At 36.9% G+C, this 17,732-nt stretch overlaps 1 pseudogene across 1 annotated transcript; it reads left to right on the top strand.

Annotated features, from left to right (window-relative positions):
* Nucleotides 1-15,296: 15,296 nt before the first annotated feature.
* On the top strand, nt 15,297-17,241 carry LOC147568148 (serpin-Z1 pseudogene; annotated as a pseudogene). Its single transcript, XR_015234150.1, has 2 exons — nt 15,297-15,662; nt 15,864-17,241. The product of XR_015234150.1 is annotated as a serpin-Z1 pseudogene (transcript).
* Nucleotides 17,242-17,732: the final 491 nt, after the last annotated feature.

Below are 17,732 nucleotides of genomic sequence, written 5' to 3'. Positions count from 1 at the left end.
CCCATGAGGCATGGTACGACGCTAAGCAAGACTCAGTGTCCCCGAGATCCTGATGAGCTAGCACACATGAAGAAGGTGCCTTATGCTTCGGCAATAGGATCTATCATGTACACCATGGTCTGCACTCGCCCAGACGTCTCATATGCTCTGAGTATGTGTAGTCATTACCAATCTAATCCAGGTGAGAAACACTGGACCGCAGCCAAAAATATCCTGAAGTACTTGAGAAGGACTAAGGATCACTTCTTGGTTTATGGCGGGAAAGACGAACTAATCGCGGAAGGCCATGTGGATGCGAGCTTCCAAACGGACAGAGATGATTTCCTATCGCAGTCGGGTTATGTCTTTTGTCTAAACGGAGGAGCAGTAAGCTGGAAGAGCTCAAAGCAGACTACTGTAGCAGACTCTACCACAGAAGCAGAATACCTTGCCGCTCCGGAAGCAGCCAAGGAAGGAGTTTGGATAAAGAAGTTTATCTCCGAACTTGGTGTAGTTCCTAGCATAGAAAATGGGGTTACTCTGTATTGTGACAACAATGGAGCTATCGCCCAAGCTAAGGAACCAAGGGCACACCAGAAATCCAAACATATCCTAAGGAAGTACCACGTGATTAGGGAAATCACTGAGCGAAAGGATGTGGTCATTTGCAAAGTCGATACGGACGACAACGTTGCCGATCCGTTAACTAAACCACTGCCTCAGCCCAAGTATGAGAGTCAAAGAAGGGGCATAGGTATAAAGCGCATCGATGAATGGCTTTAAGTTGTAATTGGATTAATGAAAAGGGGTTTTCATGTAATCAATTAGCTACATTCAATAAAAGAAATAAATAAGTTATTTCTGTCATTAAATAATGGTTTAGTGTTTAATGACGGTCCAAAATAATGAGGAATTCCAGGTAGGTTTATCAGATACGTGATCTGGTAAATGGAACCCTACTAAGTGAACATGGAATAGATTCATTATTGAGTCCCTAGTCCAGGTCATTGCATGGACAACAATGACTCAAGAAGACTAGCATGGGAATTGACTGATAGCGCAGTTCCATGGGCTATAGGAATATGGTATTTAAGTCAATTACATGGGTGTAGATTGGGGAATCTACACTGGATAACCCAAAGATGAGAGTTTTTCAACGAGTTAGGATAACGATGACCACACGTAAAGATCATCTAGTCCGGTCCAATTAGGGGTCGTAATGCTTTGCTAGAAGCCAACTACGATCGTCGGATCAAGGAGTCGATTCGCGGCTAACATAGACCGGATCCTACAACGGGTTACACATAAGAGTGGTAGCTTGATCGGAGAGAATTGACTAGACGGGAACTGGCTAAAGTTGAATGGGATTCAACTGGAAAGGCCGAAAGGGTCCGAATGGAGATTCGGGACAAGATAGAAGGAAGGCTCATTGGGCCGGCCATGAGATGGCCGATCAGAGTAAGTGGGCCGGCCATATAAGGCCCATGGTGGGCTGCCCTGGCCGGCCACACTTAAGGGATTATCAAAATACCCCAAAAGGGTATTTTGGTAATTATCTTTTCTGTGACCCGAAAATAGAAAACCTAATCTGAATGAGATTCTAATTAGGGTTTGTCTATATATTGGGTCAGTTGAAAACAGAAAAGGTGTGGATTTTTCTCTAGTGGAAAAATATACAGCTCTCTCTCTCTCTAAATATACAGCTATTGGAGAGAGAGGAATATAGAGAAAAAGCTCCCGTTCTATCAATCTAGTCAAGAAGAAGAGTTCTTCTCAACCTTCTAGTAAGTCCTAGCAGTCTGAAAGGAAGGGATATCAAGTCTATTCACTCGGTGTCTCAAGTAGAGGAGCTACAATTGGAGCTCTCGATCTTTGCATGCGATTGGAATGGTTCGAGGGAAAAAACGCGTTAAGGTATTTATCCCTCTCTAGTTCATTGATTAGTTTATGCATAATGATCTTGGGCAATCTAGTGTTAAACATGTGATGTTTAAGATTCCGCTTAGAACACTAGTTAGTGTATAGGATACACAAAACCCTACAGAAAATTTTGAGTTTTTGAAAAGAGTTTTCAAAAGAAAATTTTAAAGTGGATGGTTTTTTAAAAGTGTTTTCAAAATTGCTGGTTTTGGATGAAGATTCATCAAAAACAGCAGCAAAAGGTGGGAAGAAATCGAAAATTGGATGGGAAGATGGTGCTGTCCAGGAGCCGGACTGACCAGGACGCGTCCCAGGACGCATCTGGCCAGTCGCGGACGCTCAGGCGGCGTCCCAGCCCTTCCCGGACTGGGAATCCGAGAGCGTCTCGGATAAGGACGCGTCCGAGTTTTTCTCGGACAGGAAGACGCGTCCGAGAGCGTCTCGGACAGGGATCCCGGGAGATCCGCGTCAGGCACTTGAGGCCGCGTCTTCAGGACGCGACCACAGAGAAGTCCGGACGTGTCTCGGATTGAGAATCCGGACGCGACCGGGACTGTTCCTTCCAGAACGCGTCTGGGACGCGTCTGGTGAAACCAGTAGCTGTCTCGGGCTGGGAGTCCGAGAGGCATATGCTTGGACAGAGCATCTAGGACGCGTCTGTGGGGCTGGGAAGTGTCTGGCCTAGGGCCAGGACGCGTCCACCCGAGGGACTTGGCACGGCCTGGAACGTGTCAATCCGGGTCCGACCTTGGTTCGGACCTTGACCGTGACTTGACTGGGTCTAGTCAAAGGGTTCCTTGACCAAGTTTGACTTAAGTCTTTGGAGTTAGACTCGGGTCTTTTGGGCCTTGACTTAAGTGGGAGGTTTCTATTTTCTTCTTCCAACTTTGACCATTATTTTTCCGAAAGCGACCCCGGCCAACCAAAGCCTGAATCAGAGTTTTTCCAAAACGATTTCAAAATGTTTTAAGATAAAACCAAACGAGCCATTAGTTAGACTTAAGGCACGTTAGACATAGAGATGTCGGTAGTATCTCCCGAATAGCTATCTAGAACCTAGCAAACCTAGATTCGACCTAAGGAAGCGAATCTCATACATAATTGGATGTTTTATGAGTGTCATATTATTATGTATGTATGGATGTGAATGCGGGTTCTAGTATGGCCATAGAATTGTTCTATCTTGTTTTTAAGCACGGATGGGTGTCGATGTAATTAATTTAATTTCAAGTTTTATACGATCTGCGAATCATTGAGTCTTGTAATTAGAGTTAAGGGTACAAAAGAGTCCATTGAAGAGCCAAAGGATGAGATCGTGGTTCGAGTGGGAGAATTCAATGGATGTTCGAGGATGGAGATCCAGGCGAACGGAGCCTAAACAAGCAAAAAACCTAAGAAGATTAGATCTTTTAAGTTAGGGGCCATACTAGGATCATGTCTGCTTGATTTATTTTCTTGCGCGCATTTACTTATTTACGTTTTGTGTGGTGTATGATTATGTTAGAGTTCATAGTAATGCATGCAAACAAAAACGTAAGAGTCCTCAAAAAGAATTTTGAGTAATGCCTACCCAGATTAAGACACCTGTTGCGCCCTTGTTCATCGATGGTGGGTCATGCCAAAGCAGGGTGCCATCTTTTACCTCGGGACAATACGGGTAGACCTATGAAGAGGTCTACATGTCTAAATGGTTATTCTCAACGAGTCAGCAAAAGGGTTTTGGATTTCGAGGCAAAATGATGAATTGAACACATAAGTGTTATTCATCAACCAAGAGTCATATGAGATATGATCAGTAAGGAGTTACTCACCCAGGAGGGTGGAGTTAAGGGTAGTGCCAAAGTACGCTTAACTTCACAGGAATGGGATCTTGGAATCGTATTATTCAAAGGGGGACGGTTTTCATTGAATAATATGGCAAAAACTGTTTTTGCAATGATAATAAGTTTTAGGATTTTGTTTTATTTTCTTTTAAAAGTAGAGGATATATGACTATTAGAAAATAGTTTTCCAACCTTCGTTCATTCCTTCGGAAGGAATTAAACGAAAATTATTTTCTTGATTGGAAAGGAATCCGAGAAAGGTTCTCGAATTCGAAATAAAGAAAACGTCCGAGAATATGTCATTCCTAATGTTCATTGGTTCTTCAGACGACTGAGGATATGATTATCCAAAGTCTTTTGTGAACATCCATAAAATTTTTCTCTCACGTAGAGAATAATGATATGGATGCATAAACAACCATTCGACATCTAAAGGAAGAGTTCCACTAGAAGTCGTGAATGGAGAGGATGGTGCCTCTAAGAAAGTCGTCTTGAAAAGAACATTGAGGAAAAGTGAATCTAAGAAACGTTCTTAAGATTCAGTTACCGAAAGAATATAAGAAGAGTTCTTATGATTCAAAAGGTTAAAGGGTCGATGAAAAGTTTGGCTAGGCCATTCATGGAAACTAACCTGAGTACCTGGAAGACGAAAGAAAAGGAATTACGAATTCCGATTCTTATATCCTTGTTAACTAAGTTAATCTAGCAAGTATTGTAGACTCCCTTCATCAGGTATTTAAGACCGGATGGGAGGCTCAGTAAGAGCGCAAGGGAATAACATACTTGACTAAAAGAAGTGAGGATCCAAGAGGGAGCAGAAGCAAGAGTTGCTAAGGATGCTGAAAGGGATCAAAGTCTTCTTTTAGACACTAATCTAGGTAGAACTTAATAAGAGTTATTATGTTCTTCTAGAAACATCAGATGTTTTAAAAAAGTGTTAAATTAACGAAAGGTTCTTAGAGAACCAAGAGCATTAACAATGATACGATAGGCTATAATCAAAGGATTCAGAGAGGTCAACTCATGTTTTGTAATTGGTCAAATTGACATAAAACACATGAAGAAGATCCAATGGTATGGATTTCTAAGTCTAATGATTTTGAATCATACGACACATGTGAATTTTGTTCAACGTGGCCATTTGACAAAGTCACCTTTTAGAAAGGAAGAAAGGGCTAGTAAACTAATAGTTTTTGTACATACAGATGTACGTAAAACTATTGGTACACTAACTAGAGTCAACCTGAATCCACTTGGAGAAAATATAAGTCATTCGATTGGATCGAGATGATGAATATTTGAATCAGAAATTTGATGACCATCAAAAGAAGTTGAGAAATAGTTTCTCACCTTGCTCCATAAACACATCATATGGATGATGAGTCTAGTGGGAGTAGTCGAACATGTGAGACATGAGTCGATCAGTGATGGGTTAAGGCCAATCTTCCGAACACTTTTTAGGATATATTCTCAAACACGGTCGTTCTTCCTAGCTAACCATATTCCGTCAAAAGCTGAAAAGACACCATAAGAGTATGGGTTTGGAAGGGTTCCAAAAGTGGTCTTTTTTGAAGGTCTATAGATATGAAACGTAAATGGTTTTCGAGAACCAAGTTTGCATATCAAGAAAGAATATTTATTTATGGGATAAATAAATATTGGGGATTCTTCCACAAGCAATCAGAGAACAAGGAGGTTGTTGCTCGTGGTGGTGTCTTCCTTGAAATAAGAGTTATTTCAAGAAGACAAGTGGGAGAAATATTACATATCGAAGAAATTCGATTTGAGCAACAAAACTGACAGTGGTGTACGGATGTCAGAAATTGCGGTTCCTATCTATTCAGAGCCTATAGACATGGAAACAGAGGAAGAGATGGTAGATCTCGGAGATCCTCCCGCGCAGAACGAATGTGATTCGCAGGAAAACTTTCAAGGAGTTGAGAGTGTCTCAAAGTTGCTCACACCCCTTATAGACCTTGAAAGCTCATAAATCTGTCTCAGAGGATGGAGATCCGGCTGGAGAAGAAAATGAGCTAGCTACACAGAAGCTGTGACGGAATCACTCCGAAACATGGCTTGGAGCCATATGATCAGAATGGAATCCATGTCGGAATCAAGTTTGGAAGTTGGTCTATTTACTTAAAGGAAGGGTTCCTGTTAAGTTCAAATAGGTTTTTCAAGGAGTTGAAAACAGACAAGGATGGAAACATTGGTGTTTCCCAGAGCATGACCCTCGTGGTATGGACCAGAAAAAACCGACCCTCGTGTCACAATGCTCAAGACCATAATGATCTATTACTAGCAAAGGAATGTGTACATGACACATTCAGGAGGAAGTTAACTCTTCTAAAGCTAGTGAGAATGCAAGCTACAAAATCCATCAAGGGATTAAAGCGAGCAAGTTGGAGTTGAAATCTTCGATTCAGCAAAGAATACAAGAGTTGTTTTCTTTGGGAATAAAGAGAACTCTTGAATTTAAGAAGTTCAAGAAGGTTAGTGGGAGTGACCCAGTTTTCTTTGGTCCGGTATGTAGATGACATACTAGAGATTGAGAACAACATTCTGATGTTGAAAACAGTTTAGAACTGACTCAATAAAAGGACCACATAAAGGTGAAATGCTTTTGGGAACCAAAGATCTATGGAGATGGATCGAGAAGGTGATAAGACTTGTTCGAGAAAAGGTCTTGAAAAGTCTAATGTGAAAAACTCAAACGGAGTATTTCTACCCAAGTCTCATGGCACACAGCTTAGCAAGATTTAGAATCTGAAGGATTCTGATGAGCAAGCACGCATGAGAAAGATGGTTATGCAAAAGGCATAAGATCGGTCATGTGGGACATGATTAGCATTCACCTCGACGTCGCAATGTACTTGAGGTATTTATGGTCGTCACCAATCAAATCCAGATGAGTTGATCTGGATCACACAATGTACTTGAGAAGAACTTGTGAGGTCTCGGTATGAAAATAAAAGGTTCAAAAGTCATATGTTGCAGACTTCCAGAATAAGATGACAATCTTGACTTAGAAGAACAGTAAGCTGGAAGGGTTCCAGGCAGAGACTGTTGCAAACTTTACAAATAAAAGAAAGTAGTTAAAACTTGGGAAGTTTTAATTCGGTATGGCGATACTGAAGATTATCATCGGATGATAACCAACAAAATCCATATAGATTTGATCTATTAACTAAACTGTCACCTTCGACTAAGTATGGTGGTAATACTAAGCTCTTAGGCATTAAGCTTTAAGCTTAGACTGGTAAACTTGAGGGTGTAAGGAGTTACACGGGAAGGCTCAAGATTTACAAACTCTTATTATCAGAAATAAGTTAATTATTTCGTCGTTAAATCATGGTTTAGTATTTAATGACAGTCCAAAAATAATGAGGAATTCCAGGTAGGTTTATCAGATACGTGATCTGGTAAATGGAACCCTACTAAGTGAACATGGAATAGATTCATTATTGAGTCCCTAGTCCAGGTCATTGCATGGACAACAATGACTCAAGAAGACTAGCATGGGAATTGACTGATAGCGCAGTTCCATGGGCTATAGGAATATGGTATTTAAGTCAATTACATGGGTGTAGATTGGGGAATCTACACTGGATAACCCAAAGATGAGAGTTATTCAAGGAGTTGAAAAACGTCACAAACTCTCATAGGCAAGATTGGAGAGATTCCGTAAACATGAGTGCTCCACTCATCTTATGTAAGGAATGTCGAACTTTGGTACCGTCAAACGCCGCGCCGTAAAAGGAGGTTATAAAGGCGGCATACTGGGGGAGACAGGATAGACATGAAGTTGAGTGGGAGTACAAGACTGGATGATGTCCTCCTATTCAATTAGGAATAAGTATCTCCGGGCCACTTGAGGAGAAGCAACTGGAAAATGTGCGGCCACGCTCAAATGGATTAAGAGTTAATCATTTGAATTGACAGTTGTTCACCAGATCAAGAAAGTCTGAACGGTGTGACGTATCAGATGAGATACTAAGCGACATGGGAATCGAGCATTGCACTTGTTCTAAGTACAAGTGGGAGACTGAAGGATTTATCCGTTCGGTCTGAAGGAGATGTCCTTCCGAAGGAGTGTCCTTCGACCAAGGTGGCAATGCGATCAATTTGTCAATTAGGATAACGATGACCACACGTAAAGATCATCTAGTCCGGTACAATTAGGGGTCGTAATGCTTTGTTAGAAGCCAACTACGATCGTCGGATGAAGGAGTTGATTCGCGGCTAACATAGACCGGATCCTACAACGGGTTACACATAAGAGTGGTAGCTTGATCGGAGAGAATTGACTAGCCGGGAACTGGCTAAAGTTGGATGGGATTCAACTGGAAAGGCCGAAAGGGTCCGAATGGAGATTCGGGACAAGATAGAAGGAAGGCTCATTGGGCCGGCCATGAGATGGCCGACCAGAGTAAGTGGGCCGGCCATATAAGGCCCATGGTGGGCTGCCCTGGCCGGCCACACTTAAGGGATTATCTAAATACCCCAAAAGGGTATTTTGGTAATTATCTTTTCTGTGACCCGAAAATAAAAAACCTAATCTGAATGAGATTCTAATTAGGGTTTGTCTATATATTGGGTCAGTTGAAAACAGAAAAGGTGTGGATTTTTCTGTAGTGGAAAAATATACAGCTCTCTCTCTCTCTCTGAATATACAGCTATTGGAGAGAGAGGAATATAGAGAAAAAGCTCCCGTTCTATCAATCTAGTCAAGAAGAAGAGTTCTTCTCAACCTTTAAGTAAGTCCTAGCAGTCTGAAAGGAAGGGGGATCAAGTCTATTCACTCTGTGTCTCAAGTAGAGGAGCTACAATTGGAGCTCTCGATCTTTGCATGCGATTGGAATGGTTCGAGGGAAAAAACGCGTTAAGGTATTTATCCCTCTCTAGTTCATTGATTAGTTTATGCATAATGATCGTGGAAGTGCAGTGATGCTGGTGGAAGTACAATGATGGTGATGGTTGTGGTGAAGTGTGGTGGAGGTTTAAGTTGTATAGGTGAAGCTGAGGTAAGCAAGAAATAAAAAGGTGGGCAATACGTGGACAACCAATTTTCTTATATGGACAACTATTTTATGTGAACAACTAGAAAAATTAAAAATTTTATATGGACGACAGTTTTTAAGGGGACAACGCTCTATAATTTTTCACTATAGTCGTCCAAGAATTAGAACTTTATTTTTACTCCTCTCTCATTTTTTTCATAAACCCTAACTTTAGTCTTCTTCTACTACTTCTTCATCACCACCAACAATTTTTTAGAGAGAGAAAATCTTTTGAGCAATATTGTTGATTATGGCTTCAAAAAAAGGGAAGTAACTTGTTTAAGGATCTTCCCAAAGAGAATAAGAACATATATGTTCAAATCGGTAAGGGTAGTTGAGCAGCGATCAGAGACTACATGTTCCTGCTTCGTACTTATTCCTCCTTGAACATGTTCTCCTGTTCAAAAAACTGAGGAGACTCCGGTGAGATATTAGCTTCGCCCAAAATTTGGTCAAAAAATTGAAATGAGAAGTTGATATACGAAGAACATATTTGGTAGAAGAAGAATGATTTTTTGGTGTAACAGACAATTCCAAGACTGGATCTATCTATCTATGAGTCTTTCGGAACACAAAGTTACATGTTTACTAGCCTGGGGAAGAACCGTCTAATCAAATGTCTTTTGGAATATATATGTTCCTTTAAGTCTTTTGGAATTTTATGAAGAAGTTGATGATGAGAGAGAATAGAAGACGCAGACGACGCCATCTCTCTCTCTCTCTCTCCAACCTGAGAGTGAAAATTGCTTGGGTTTGGTAAGATCAAATTATCATCAATTTGATAAGATCCAAATCAGAGTAGTTTATGAAGAAGTTAGTGTAAGGAATTTTATGAAGAAGTTGGTGTAAGGAATTTTATGAAGAAGTTGATGATGATCTGATTACTGATCTTCTGTTAATAGATTATCTTCATTAATAAGATCCAAATGATCATCAATTTGTACCTTGGGTAAACTCGTTGTTGTTTTCTTGATGGAAAATGATGAGCCAATCTCACATGAAGGTTTATTGGCTTTACTTGCCAAAATAGATAACTCATGTTCTCCATCATAACAACCGGGCAATAGAAGAAGAAGATGATGAAGATGACAATTAGTTTGTTTAATTATTGTTTTTGTTGCTCCACAATTTAGTAACTGTTAATATTTAAGGCCTTGTGAAGTTGTCCCCCTATTAAATCAAAGTCAACTAAGTCAAACATAATTGACTAGTACCGGACCCGAAAATGTTGTCCATATAAGAAAATCGGTTTTCCACGTAATGGCCACCAATAAAAATTACTACTAAAATTTGTGTACATATTGAACTTTGGTAATTCAATTTTAATTCAAAAGCAAGAAAATTGAATTTTAAAAGCATATCAAATTGGATTTTTGAGTGAATAGCCCAAAAAGTAGGGGATAAATAAGTTTTATCCCCAGCCCAATACATAAATAAGAACCGAGTCCAAATTGTCACTTTTTTGTTGGGCCCGAGAAAACAAGTACAAAAAAAAATGTGCCTTTTTTATCTTACTACCATTAATGCCATTTTTTCTTTATTTTCATTACGTTCTCTATCTCTCTAAAAAAATTTCAGAAGCTTTCTTCTTTCTCTCTCTGGGAAATTTCAAAAGCTCTCTTCTTTCTCTCTCTAAGAAATTTCTTGAACAAATTTAGTGAAGAAATATTGGAATAGTTTAGGGTTTTGGAGTAGTCAGATTCGGTTTGATTTCTTGAACAAATTTGGTGAAAGTTTAATGGTGAAGAAATATTTTGGAAAAATCAGATCTGGAAATATTTTGGAATGGTTTAGGGTTTTGGAGGAGACAGATTCGGTGAAGAAATATTGGTGAAAGTTTAATGGCGAAGAAATTTGGTGAAGAAAGTTTAATGGTAAAGAAATTGGCACAAGAGAGTGCAGTGGCCTGAGAGGCGTTCTTGAACAAATTATGTGAAAGTTTAATGGTGAAGAAATATTTTGAAAAAATCAGATCTGGAAATCTTTTGGAATGGTTTAACGTTTTGGAGAAGTCAGATTCGATTTCAAATTTAATGGGGAAGAAATTTTTCTTTTGAATAGAGATTGATGGGTTTTAGAGAAACTATATCCAGATTTGACGAGATCTAAAGCAACAAATCTGAATCTGAAGCAACTATATCCGGATTTGGCGAGATCTCTTAGTTCTCTTAGATATTGTACCATTTTTTGTTATATTTAACGTCATAGATATACGTTTACGTGTTGAAATGTAACTTACATTCCTCAGTTCCCGCTACATTTTATCGTTCTCAATCAATTCCTACGTTTCCTTGCTTTGTGGAAGTTTATTGTACATTTTATAGTTTCCTACATTCAGAAAATCTTGTATGTTTATATCAGATCGAAGATCTGTTAGTTTGGTCTACTATTTGTGATCAAACTTGGGTTTCTTTGTAAGAGGTTTGTAAGGTATGTTATTTTGATTTGTATTTCGATCTCACGCTTTGTCTTTACACAATCTTAATCTAAATAGGAAACTATATCCGGATTTGACGAAATCTAAAACAACAAATCTGGATCTAAAGCAACTATATCTGGATTTGGCGATATCTCCCAGTTCTCTTAGATATTGTACCATTTTTTGTTATATTTAACGTTATAGATATACGTTTACGTGTTGAAATGTAGTGTACATTTCTCAGTTCCCGCTACCTATAAAGTTATCCTTAACCTGATCTGCTTTGACTATTTTATTTTTTTACTATAAAATTCCCGGTGCACTAAACACTTCCCGGTACAGAAGTAAATTCCCGGTTCCTAACATCTTAAAGTTTCCTTCGTTTTTTTTTTTAGTTTCTAGTACATAACCAAATGGCTAGTACATAAGATAATTCCTGGTACACAAGAAAATTCCCAATACAAAAAGTGTCTAGTACATAACCACATGCTGGAAAATAAAACAATTTCCTACATACACAAGAAAATTCCCCGTACAAAAGTGTTTCGTACATAACCAAATGGCTAGTACATAGAATAATTCCCGGTACACAAGAAAATTCCCAGTACAAAAGTGTCTAGTATATAACCAGATGAGTATTACATAAAACAATTCCAGATACACAAAAAACTTTCCAGTACAAAAGTGTCTAGTACATATAACCAAATGGCTTGTACATAAAATAATTTCCGGTAGACAAGATAATTCCCAGTACAAAAGTGTCTAGTAAATAAAAAAGGTACAATAAAAGAAAGAGTCCATGGGTATATAGTCCAAAATAATGTTCAAAAAGGGTTTAGGATCCAATCTTTCAAAAAATGGATTTTTAGTCCTTTTACCATATGGACATAAAAACCCTCACTTTCTAAAACAGAGTCCCGTCAATGTCCCACCTTCATATTTGACGGGTTTTTAATTTAGGGGAGGAAAAAATCTGGAAAGGCAAGATTTGGATGTGATTTGGGGTTTTAATAGGAAGTAACGGATCAAGGATATTGCCAACAACCCTTGGCTCAAGTGGTAAGAGGTAAGTCTTCCAACTTAAAGTTCAAGGGTTCGAGGCACGCGCTTACTAATTAAAAAAAAACGGATCAAGGATATTTTCCAAAACAGATTTTCTCTCTCATCCTTTCAGATTTGGAAACCAAATCTATATATCACTTTCTCTCACTTAACTTTCAGATTTGGAAAGAGTATATTTTCTGAGATCAATTAGCGTGATTTGAGGGTTAATATTCAAAACATATATATCAACTTTCTCTCACTTAACTTTCGTTTTTACTCATACATAAACACACATCGAATACAAATTATGAAACAAGTTCGTAAATTATGTGTTATTTATGACGAGGAAACCATCATTTGTCATGTATACAACGTAATTTATCATATGTATGTGTGTCATGTCCATTATGTACCATTGAATACGTAGATTATTTTCTGACATAAATTACTTATTTTTTACGCGTACATTTCCATTATCTATCATATAAAACAGAAGGGAATACGATGACTGGGACAAACATCCCTTTTTAATAAGTGATATTGTCTAGGAGCCCTTCTCAAAATTTAAAATGTAGTCCTTCGTAGAAATAAACTTACCTATTTAAAAAACAATAATTGTTTCCTTCTTAGAAATAGATATTCTAATGTAAGAAAAAAAAAGAAAAAAAATAAATTTCAAGGGTTAAGAAAAGAAATAAAAATCTCTCTCTCTCTCAATAAAATAATAACTAATTTAAGAGAAATGAAACAAAAAATAAAGAAATTAAAATCTCTCTCTCTCTCAATAAAATAATAACTAATTTAAGAGAAAAGAAACAAAAAAATAATAACTAATAAGAAAGAAATTAAAATCTCTCTCTCTCAATAAAAAGATAACTAATTTAAGAGAAAAGAAACAAAAGGTAATACAAACAGATAACGTTTTAGAGAAAGAAATAAGTTAAGGTTGGAGAGAGAAAAATGTTTAAAAAGAAGAAAAAATACAAAGAGAACAGATTAATGGGAAACTACCAAAAAAAAATATATATAGAAACAAATCAATGAAAAACTACCAAAAATGAGGAAAATTTAAATTTAAAAAGTAGAAAATATGGAGAGAAAAATGAAAAGAGAAAGAAATATGTTGAAAATTTATATAAGTAGTGAAAATTTGTGAGAAAAGAAATAGTTAAGGTTTGAGAGAAAATATTTTGATTATTATCAAGAACTTAATGTTAGATAGATATATAAAGTAGTTAGAGAGAAAGAATTTTCGGGAGATAATAAAATTTACTGCGTATTATGAATTTTCAGTGAAGTACTTTACATTTTGGAAGAAATGTATAGGAATTTTTATTATGTACTGTACATAACGAAATTCCCTGTATTTTTTTTTCGAAAATTGTCGAGTAGATAACAAAATGTCCAGTACATAAAAAAATCCAGTACATAACAAAATGTCATGTTAATTTTCAGTGAAATATTTACATTTTGGAATGGATGTATAGGAATTTTTATTGTTTATGGTAAATAACAAAATTGTGTAAAAGATTTTTTTCCGTTCTTTGTAAACAAGGAAACAAATCAATGGGTAATATACCAGAGATAATTAAGTGAAAAAATAAAAAATAAAAAGAAAGAAAATTTGTAAATGGAAAATTTATAAAGAAATCAGTTAGAGAGAGAATTTAGGAGAGATAATTATGGATAATTAAGGGGAGAGAGAATCTCAATTAAAATAGTTAGAGAGAGAGAGAATTTATGGGAGATAATTAAGGAGAGAGAATTTACGGGAAGAGATAAGATTGAGAAAGACACGTGTCACGCTAGAAATGGAAGAACGTGGATTTGCACGGATTTTGTAGGAGGGCATATTTTGTAATTTTTGAAAAAGCAAAGCCTAAAACGGTAATTTTGCCCCCTCTTCTGATCTGCTGGACCTGCCCCTCATTGTGTTTTCTGACGTGGGCTGGCATCTTATTCTCCCCTTACTTTTGGGAGTTTTGCCCAACCCCTCTAAAATATTTTAGCCTAAGAGAAGTACAACCGTTTTTTGGCGCTACCAAATTAACTTTGTTATTTTTCTACTAATAAATAAAAAAGTTAATCAATTTTGTTTTGTCCAACAACACCTAAATTATTTTCAAGGTTGTGTAGATATGTTAGGGGAAGAATAAATGGCGGCTAATGTTGTACAAAATCTTCCTCTCTCGGAAGGGTTTGATTCTTTTGATTACCAATTTTTCCTGTCTAGAATGGAAACTCTGACTATTTTTTTATTTAAGATTTTTCAAAGACGTCATGTGAGTATTTAACTGGTTAAAGCCCTACGATTATTTAGGTTTAAGGCCACGGCTTTGGGACATCGAAAATAGTCTCAAGAGGCATAAAGACTTAGACGATTAAGATTATACTATCTAATTGATGTCTAAAAAAATAATTTTTGTACCCAGTCAGATGCCCCAAAATTACGACCTCTTTTAAAATCAATTGAAACTTATCTTCTTTCTCTTAAGAGAAATACCAAATGTTAGAGAATAACATACGATATTGAGTATATAAAAAATGACGAAACTACGAATAATTTTTAAACGGTGAAAATCGGTTGTGATATTATTTAACTTACTCAAAAGTAAAAGAAATTTAGAAACAAAAGACAACATATATTAAATATACGAAATTAAAAAAAAGACCCAACCCACACTTTTTTTTAGTCCGACCAGACTAACCCGTCTGGATCAGAATAGAGGCTCAACCTGATACAAAAACTAGACCCGGGTTGACCTGGCCCATTTTTCTTACGGGCCCAACCCTAGACGGAATTTAGTAACTGAGGGAATTTTTAAACATCAACTAAACCCTAAAAAATAGTGTCTAATCTTAATAGTTGCTAACGGACTCTACTACTTGTTTTTAAACAAAGAACGAAGGAATTAGTAGGAGGATATACCTTTCTCTATTCCCTACTTCTCTTTCTCTTATCTCATTATTTTCTTTTCACCTTAATTAACAAGAGAGAGATTAGTAGTAGTAGTAGTAGTAATTAATGAAGAGGAAGAGAAAACAGTACGGATGAATGAGGTTAAAGATAAAAACTTTGTATTCTCACCCTTTTCTATATACTCTGCTTTATCCTTATTAGCTTCTGGATCAAATGGTCAAACCCTAAAACAACTCTTGGGTTTTCTCAATCACAAAAAACTCAATGATGTTAAAACTTATGTTTATGAAATCCTTAACTCATCAATGTGGGATTATTCAGTCACTACAACTGGGAATAAAGCAAACAGAGTACGACCTATTCTCTCGTTTATAAGTGGGATTTGGGTTAATAATAATAATACTTCATATGGTGGTGGTGCTCTAAAACCTTCTTTTAAAGAAACTGCTACTTCAATCTACAGAGCTACAGCTGAAGCAGTCGATTTCAAAACTCAGGTATGATATAAAATCGCTTAACTACCATACTTGTATTTGTTAAGTTTGTGGTTGTCTTAACTCAAAACCAATTAACAATGAGTAGAGAAGACCTAGATATTATATTCTTTGTTATTATTCTCCCACGTGGGACTATTCTCACATTCTCTAACTTTATTTAGTTTTAATATTATGGTTTGATAATAATTTCTTTGTTTGAAGGCCAAAGAAGTGAGAAACAAGGTGAACAAATGGGCCGAGGAGAACACAGAAGGACTAGTTACAAATCTACTTCCCGACGACGGAGTTATCAATAAAGACACAAACATAGTATTGGCGAATGCACTCTATTTCAGAGGTTCATGGAGGAAAGATCAGTTGCAACCATCAAAAACAAAGAAATTAAACTTCTATCTCCTAAATGGAACCTCGGTTGAAGTCCCTTTCATGATTAGCCACTATAATGAATACATTTCATGTTTCGATAGCTTTAAAGTCCTCAAACTTCCTTACAAACAAGCCACCAATGACTCTAAAAAACAACTCATCCTTTCCATGTACATATTCTTACCTAATGAGCGAGACGGACTTTATGATCTGATTGAAAAGGTGGGTTCTGAATCAGATTTCTTGGAATGTCATCTTCCAAAACAAATGGTTATAGGGGGGAAACTTTGTGTTCCAAAATTCAATAATCATGAGAAGTTGATAGTCTAGTAAAACTTAATTTAGTCTTGTGGATGATTTGCACTAAAGGCACTTGTAGTGAAGTCAGTAATAAGAGGCATTCCATAATGTGCTGAAAATTAGGAGCCCAAGTGGTAAATCGGTTTGTTTACGAAATCTTTACAATCCGGGAGAGGATCACCACGTGATATGTTGCACCATTTATTTGGAAGTCATGGAACAAAAGGGTCCCACCACTGAGTTCTTAGGAAATAATAAGTGATTTGGTAAGAGGTATAATTTTCTACCTAGAGGTCAAGGGTTCGATACACACACTGAACAATTGACGAAAAAAAGTGATTTGGTTGAAGTTATGTACTTTAGAATATTGGGTGATGATGACTTGCTAAGGGCAGCAAATAATTTAAAAGAGGAATGGGACCCACCATATTTTTTTTTTTGTTAGGAGAGGTAAAGTTTTACTTCCTTATCAGAATAACAAACGATGATGGAAAATTTGGGGTGATCCTATAGCCACTTTCTAGAAGGAGCAAAAGGGACACTGGGTTTTGAAGGATAACAACTTGAAAGAGAATCCAGGAGGCAGCCGGGACTGAACGATTACATTAAGAAGCAGCCGGAAGAGCAATGCATGTTAACAAATGTAATTTGTAATTTCTAAGTGTGTTAGAAAAATCTAGAGGGGAGTAAATGAGTTGTGGTGGTCTTCAAGATAGATGGGTCTAGAGAAGTTTGACTAGAGATAAGTTTAGACTAGAGATAAGCTTAGACTATTACTTGTAAGTTCCAATGTGGAAGTCTGTAGGATTTGGTAGATGAGCTAAATCCTCTACTATAAATAGAGGTGTTTTGTAATGTTGTTGATCAAATATCTTTCTCAAGTTATATAAATGCATAATCTTCCTTAGCACCCAACAAATTTGGTATCTAGAGCCAATTATCCCCTTTATCTATTTCAATCTCATGAAGAAATGTCAACACCATCTTCAAATTCCACCTTCAATCTTTCACCTAATTCCAAACCAATTTTTGATGGAAAACACTATGATTATTGGAGAATGCAAATGAGGACAATTTATGTATCACAAGATTTATGGGAATTAGTTGATGAAGGTTATGAAGAAGAAGGCAAAACAATAGCTCAATTGAAAGAGTTAATTAAAAAGGATGCAAAAGCATTGCAATACATCCAACAAGGGGTTAGTAAATCGATCTTTCATAGAATTATGGGTGCAACTAAAGCTAAAATTGCATGGGATATTTTGAAAAAGGAATTTCAAGGTTCCGAAAAAGTTATTGTTATTAAGCTTCAGTCATTGTGGAAAGAATTTGATAATTTGGGAATGAAGGAGAGTGAAAATATTTAACTTTTTTCATCTCGTGTTACTGAACTTATTAACAAAA

Source organism: Eschscholzia californica, unplaced genomic scaffold, assembly GCF_041429995.1.
Source record: "Eschscholzia californica isolate CP2 unplaced genomic scaffold, dmEscCali1.0.p SCAF_1, whole genome shotgun sequence".
NCBI classification, from domain to species: Eukaryota; Viridiplantae; Streptophyta; class Magnoliopsida; order Ranunculales; family Papaveraceae; genus Eschscholzia; species Eschscholzia californica.
Note: the sequence above shows the minus strand (reverse complement) of the source record. Positions and strands in the feature narration are given on the sequence as shown.